Source organism: Mus caroli, chromosome 13 (assembly GCF_900094665.2).
Source record: "Mus caroli chromosome 13, CAROLI_EIJ_v1.1, whole genome shotgun sequence".
In the NCBI taxonomy this organism is placed as follows: Eukaryota; Metazoa; Chordata; class Mammalia; order Rodentia; family Muridae; genus Mus; species Mus caroli.
In genome coordinates, this window is record NC_034582.1 from 49559636 (window position 1) to 49566861 (window position 7226).

The 7226-nt window shown below is 45.7% G+C and overlaps 1 pseudogene; it reads left to right on the forward strand.

Moving 5' to 3' along the window:
• Positions 1-6057: 6057 nt before the first annotated feature.
• LOC110307676 lies at positions 6058-6927 on the forward strand (annotated as a pseudogene).
• The last annotated feature ends 299 nt before the right edge of the window (positions 6928-7226 follow it).

Here is a 7226-nt window from a genome sequence, read left to right on the forward strand (position 1 = left end):
CCTGACATGGGGTTTAGGTTTAAGCAAAGGTTAGAAGCTTGAGTAGCTAAGCAGTAATGGTCGAGGTGTGGTACACAGATGACTGCCATCAGCTCCTGCCTCTCCTGCAAGCTGCTCTGATGAGGTGTGAGAACTGTGTGGACTCTTTCAGGGAGACAAACTCCCTACTTGCCTGGCATCATGGCCAAGCCTTTTCCTTCCCCATCATGACATGTTTGAGACATTCCAGTTCCTTCAGTTTCGTTGTCTGAGTAGTCTGATAGCTGATGTGTGTGTGTGTGTGTGTGTGAGTGAGTGTGTGCCAGTATGAGTGTTTGAGTGTGTGTGAGAGTGAATGTGTGTGAGTGTGGGTCTGTGTGAGTGTGTGAGATTGAATTGTGTGAGTGTGTGTTTGTTGTGTGCAAATGCAGTGTGTGAGTGAGTGTGTGAGTGTAGTGAGTGTGAGTGTAGTAAGTGAGTGTGTATATGTGTGTTTGTGTGAGAGGGTATGAGTGTGTGTTTGTGTGTGTGAATGCAGTGTGTGAGTGTAGTGTGTGTGTGTGTGTTTGTGTGAGAGGGTGTGAGTGCATGTATGAGTGAGTGTGTGTATGTGTATGTATGAATGAGTTGTGAGTGTGTGTGTGTGTGTGTGTGTGTCTCCTTAGGATATCTTCACCAGTCATGACAGTTCAAGGATGATTTGTGAGGATCTGGTAAGCTGAGACCTATAAGACCAAATGATGACTTTCTTTATGTCATGAAGTATCCAAGTAAGCACAGGAGAAGGTTCAGATTTGGGGGAAAGGCTTGGATATGAGCCTACCAGAGGAAGTGTTAGATTTAGGTCATGTGACCAAAGATAACCTAGTAGTGTGCTGTCACTTGGGGATGTAATGTTTATCGCAAGTCTTAAGCCCTTTGTTGTCAAAGTAAGCCATATCTGCATACCTACACAATTACTTCTGGGTCCTGCCAGAGCTATGGAGAGCTAGCAGAGAGACCATGACTCAGGGGCCCAAACCCCCTTGATCACTCAAAAGTGGATCTTCTCTGCAAACCACTTTCAGGAGCTTGTTCAACACTGTGCTGGGAGCTTTCCATACCTGGAACAGCAGGTTAAAAGGCAGAACTCAAACTTCTAAGAAAAGCAAAACCAAACAAAAGAGAGCACTTTAGAGTGGCCACTTTCACACTCAGCCATGAACAAAGGGAGAGCCCAACACCTGCCCTAGGGAAAGGCTGCACTGCCAGGGCCCAAAGCCATACAGGAAGGAGGCCATCATGGTACCCTGGGAAGTCCAAAGCCATATGGGAAGGAAGCCATCATAGTACCCTGGGAAGCCCAAAGCCATATGGGAAGGAAGCCAACATGGCCAGGTATCATGGTAATGAGATGCCAAGAACCCAGAGTGGTTCCCAACCTAACCACACACCCCATGGAGGCACAGGTAGGAAGCTGTACCAACTCTATCAAGTGACCAGTATCCACCTCCTTCTCTGAGATGAGCTGCCCTCTGCTGGAGAACGGACTTGGACTGAGTATCCCAGCCTAATCTGTCAAGTAGGAAAATCTGTGGCTGTGGGATTCAGGAACAAGCTCTGGACTACTGTGGACATAGATCTCACTCCATCTTGTCATTCTCAACTGTGAACCTTGAGGAACTCACTGCCTCTCTTACCTTCCCAGTCTCAGCAGAGAACACGAAGCTGCCTTCACAAAACTACCCAAGGGATGAATGTGCTGTCACCAGAATCCAGCCGAGAATGTTTTAGAACATGTTATAGGAAAATTCTTTTTCATGTCCAGATAAGAAGGTACTTTTTTTTATTAGATACTGAATGAAAAAGTGTTTGTTCCAGCAGCACAGACAGTAAACTGCCAGGAGCCATTAGGGAAAGGGCTAAGGCAAGCAGATGACTTTCCTGGAGATGGCCCACCATTTTTTTGCATGGTCTATGATAGGTGAGCTCTGAGAGGCAAGGCCCTAAGAGACTTTATCACAAGATTGCTTTTTGCTATTGATATGCCTCTCCTATCACTTTTACATAGTTTAACAATTCCTAGGCATCAGGCCACCTATTGGGCAAACTTCCTGCAGATCAACACAAAGATGATCTTTCATGAATTAATGCTTCTTAGATGACTTGGGTAAAATAATTTTAAGAAGAAAATTTTAAGAGATGGTTTTAATTGTTTTGCTAGAAAGATGTAATAAAGGTAGAATCAAGAATAGAATGTACCCACTCCTCAGAACAGTAAGTAAAGGCTGCATAGTAAGAAAAACAATGAGCTTCCATAATTACGCTAAAAAGAAAAATAGGCTTGGGACAAATTTGTGTTCAAGGAAAAACATTCAGGTCCAAGGATGAAGCCAAAAGTGTGCACTATGATAAGGCAAGGCCATGTGAAAACTGTTGCTTCGAACTCATAATGAACTTACAGCAGGAAACACTGCTTTGAACTTGTTATTGATATCTTTCTGTAACTCCCCTTTTTTGTAACATTTTATCTATCAGGTAATTCTTACATGGAGAACTTTTTGTCTAAAAGCTATGAAAAGCTGAAGGCAATAAAGAAAGATGATATGGTCATTTTCCCCCTTCAGTTGGTGTCTGTGTTGTCTGTGTGACTTCTTTCTCTTCCTTTCATTTCTCTCTGGTTCAAAAAGAGTTAACAAGCTCCAAGCCTCTTGTGTGGCCAGTGAGGGTCTCTTGGCTGACTAGCCAGGGGAAGGCACACTAGCAATAAATCCTTTGCCCAATTCCCCGCTGCATGGGTTAATCCCCAGAAATCAGTGCTTATTTAAGCACTAATAATAAGAGAATTATAAAATAAGAGGTTAGCACTTATTTAAGCACAAAGAGTTAAGTTTTCAGGGCTTAATAAAGCACAGAGAGTTAAAGAGAAAAGACGCTAGTGGGTTTTAGCCACAGAATAAGCCAGAGAGTGTAACCTTTCCAGAGGTCATCAGATTCTAGTCCCCAGCACAGTTAGAGGGAATTACAAGGCTGGAGATCATAATTCTTTTGTCCTTCATCCAACTCTATGTTCTGCTTCATCTCCAAACCCCAAAAGGCCAGCCCAGGCTCCTGGCAGTAAAGCCAGGATGACATGCTCGGCAGAGAATGAGCATGACCCCGTGCAAAGATGATGTGCAAACTCACGAGCATGGACCCTGTGCGAGAAAGATGTGCAAATTCATGAAGCATCTTTTATTTTTAAGTGGAAAAGGTTTTTTAAGAATGAAAAAGTGGGAGGAATTGGAGGAGGGAAAACCATAATCAGAATGTAGTGTATGAAAAAAAATCTATTTTTGAACCTCAGCCTGTTGCCGTGCTGTGCGGGTGGGGTGGAGGACACTCAGAGGCCCGGCTGCCACTAAGATGAGCAAGTGAGTGATGGAGAGATGGAAGAAAATGAGAAGCTGAGCTATGTGTGCATGATAAAGAGAGAGTACTGAGAAACAGTCTGATGGGAGCAGCCTGCCCTGCCACCTGAGGCCACAGTGAGGTCCTAGCTAGTGCTGCTACCAAGAACCATGTCTAGGTCTGTGGCCCTGCAGCATCAGAGGTCTGTGTAGATGCCCATGGCCCATGTTACCACCAAAGACCGTGCTGATTGTTTTAGGATGTTACTGCTGTGCACAGATACCATGACCAAGGCAGCCCCTACAAGGACAACATTTAACTGGGGCTGGCTTACAGGTTCAGAGGTTCAGTCCCTTATCATCAAGGCAGGAACATGGCAGCATCCAGGCAGGCATGATACAAGAGATGCTGAGAGTTCTACATCTTTATCTGAAGGCTAGCAGAATACTGTCTTCTCGGCAGCTAGGATGAGGCTCTTAAAGCCCAGACCCACAGTGACACACCTACCCCAACAGGGTCACACCTTCTAATAGTGCCACTCCCTGGGCAGAGCATATCATATACAAACCATCACACTGATGTCCCTGGTCTGGGCTGGCATGAGGGTCACGTTGATGTCCAAGGGCTACACAGAGCTGGCCCCAATCCTTGCCTGGGCAGTGCTGCAGAGCTGGCCCTGATGGTGTGAGCATGGGAGAACTGGCAGGCTGACTAACTTAGCTGCTATCATCTAACATCCAGGCCCAGATCCAGGGCTTTGAGTTGGCCTACTCAGTCATTTACCCCATCTATGAACCATGAAGAGTGTGAAAGGGGCCAATCCTGCAGATCCAAAGCTGCAGGATCTCTATGTCACAGGGCAATGACAGGATATTCGAGAGGAGGGGTCCCAGTGAGGTTCCAGTATTGATAGAGTAGCAGAAGCCACAGACCTGGAACCAGACTCAGGACGAATTGTAATAAACATTTGCAAGTAAATCTGTTTAGGCAAAAGGGTGACTGTGTGACACAGTGTGACACACTGCAGCTTCCACAAGAGGTTTCTGCTTGTTTGTTTGTTTGTCTCTTTGCTTTTTATCTTTGTCTGTTTTGTTTTGTTTTGTTTTGTTTTGTTTTGTTTTTGCCAGTGAGGGAGGTTGCAAGGACGGAGGGTGGATATGGAGGGGGGGGGAGATGAATGTGACTAGTGTGCAGGATGTGAAATTCACCAAGAATCTATAAAAAAAAGGTTTTTTTTAAAAAAAAATCTATTTTCAATTTTTTAGAAAACATAAAAGGCACAAACCACAGGGGAAGGCATTGATTTGATTAAAATCCAAAGCTGCTGAGTGAACGTGATCCAATGACAAAGTGGAGTGAGTAGCCAAAGGTGGGGGAAGGGCCTTACGGACACCGGAGACCAGGATATTGTAAAGAAGTCCTATCAATCAGGTATAGAAAGGCTGTCAACCTAAACAGCAAATGGATAGTCTCTGAACCCACCCAGGAAAGGCATGTGCATGGGAAATTCAAGAGGGCACAGCCACAGAGCAACAGGCTGTAAAGGGGACTTGCAAAGGATTACATAGAGCAGACGTTCTCAGTTGAGAGCATCACTTACAGGTGGTGATGCACAGCCAGGCAGCTGCTGGACATCTTGTCCTTGCAGAAGCATTTTTTCCACCGGGCTGTAGTGGTCTCTGCATGGCTCTGGCCATGTAGCTAGTTACCATTCCTATCACTGAGTGTATGTACGTGGAATCCCAGTGTCCTAAGTTGTTTCCTTGGTTATTTTTATTAGGATTTGACAGACATGATTCCCAGGACAAAGAGACAAAGGAAGACTCTGCGAAAGTAACAAGAAACTCACAGGAGAAGAAACAGCAAGAGTGCCCCTCAACCAACCAAACAAACAGCAAACAAACAAAACAACCCACAAATGCACAAAAAACAGTCACCATCATCAGTAGAGACCAAATGAAAACTAGTTTCTATTTCTCAGTCAATGTTTCACAAAACTGTTACTGTCTGGCCCACACATGGGCACTAGGAAGATGTAGAGCATGAAGCGTCAGTGTGAGAATCAAGGAGTATGTGAATGGGTTCTATGGCGAATCTCTCCATCACAGAAAAATCTTGAGAACCTGTATCAGATAAAGGTATTACAGGTTCTAGAGGAATTCTTGAGGACACCTCAGCTGCCCATCAACTGGGCGACGCATCAGTCAACCAACTCTGACAAGGGCCAAACTCTGACAGTTGTCACCTACATGGAGACTGGCTCCAGGATCCCCAGCAGATGTCAGGATTGGAGGATGAAGGTCCCTTATCTAAAATGGGATAGTGTCTGCATAGAGCCTCATACTTCTGCCTGTAGACTTTGAGCCATCTCTGGATTATTTAGATACCTAATGCAAGGCAAATGCTGGGCAAGCACTTTATCCTGCATTGTTCCGGAGATAACAGTAAGGAAAGAGATTCTGTGTTCAGTGCAGAAGGCTTTTCTCCCTGAATTTCTTGTTCTGCAGTTGATTAAGTCCTCCGATGTGGAACTCTCAGGCACAGAGGAACAGGTATGCTTGGGCGTTGTGCCATTACTGCGATTACTCATTCCACCATTAGGCAAGGAAAACTACCAGAGAGAAAATAAGAAGGATCTCTTGCCAGGCATCCTCATTATAGTGACATTGTCTTTAAACCCTGTGTGACAATCCCTGACACATGGCCACAATGCCCAGGGAAGACAAGGTAACCTGGAAGTCCACCTACTTCCTTAAGAACATCCAACTTTTAGATGATTATCAAAAATGCTGCACCGTGGGAGCAGACAATGTGGGCTGTAAGCAGGCCAGCAGATCGGCATGGTCCTGCAAGGCAAAGCAATGGTGCTGATGAGAAAGAACCCCAGGATGTATATGGCTATCCAGAGGCATCTGTAAACTTCCCAGCTCTGGAAAAACTGCTGAAATCATAGTCATGCAGCTGGCCAGTAAAGTAAAGGCTGCCATCCCTCCATGGGAGGTCATTGTGCCAGCTCAGGACACTGGGGTAAAAGAAGACCTCTTTGTTCCAGGCCTTTAGGTATCACCACTAAAATCTTCAGAGGTACCACTGACGTTCTGAGCCATGTGAGCTGATGACAGAGGCAAAGTGAGAGCCAGTGAGGCCACACTACAGAACGCACTGAACATCTCTGCCTTCTCCCATAGACTGATTGATTACCCAGCAGGTGTTAGACAGTAGCAGCATCTACAGCCTGGAAGTGCATGACATCACAGAGCAAACTCTGCACTCTGGATTCCTGGACGTGTCCAAACTGCTGTCAGTGTTTGTCTGCACCCAACTCTTACCTCAGTTGCACAATCTGTTATCAGTGGGTACCTGCAGGTCCTGGCTTTATCTGTGAAGACTGAGGATCCCTTGCAACTTGATGAAAAGGTGAAGAAGACCTTCATGCCTGATCCATTTGCACTCTTGGCTGCTGCCCACAAGTCTGCCACCACTATTGATGTTCCTGTAGCTCCTGCAGCCCTAGGCAAGGCTGAAGCCAAGGAAGGGTGGGTGGGGTGGTCAGATGAGGCTGTGGGATTTGGTCTCTGACTAACTCCTTCAAAGCAACAAGCTCAGCCAGCTTAGCTTGAGAAACATGGCAATAATAGCTCACTTCTCAGGAGAGGAGGAGGAGAGGGAAGGGAGGGGGAAGAGCCATGGGCTGTGTTCTAATAAAGCTCAGCTTTTAAAAATAGTATAACAACATACATTGGAAATGTTACAGGGGGGCTGGAGAGATGGCTCAGCGATTAAGAGCACCGACTTTTCTTCCAGAGGTCCTGAGTTCGATTCCCAGCAACCACATGGTGACTCACAACCATTTGTAATGGGATCTGATGCCCTCTTCT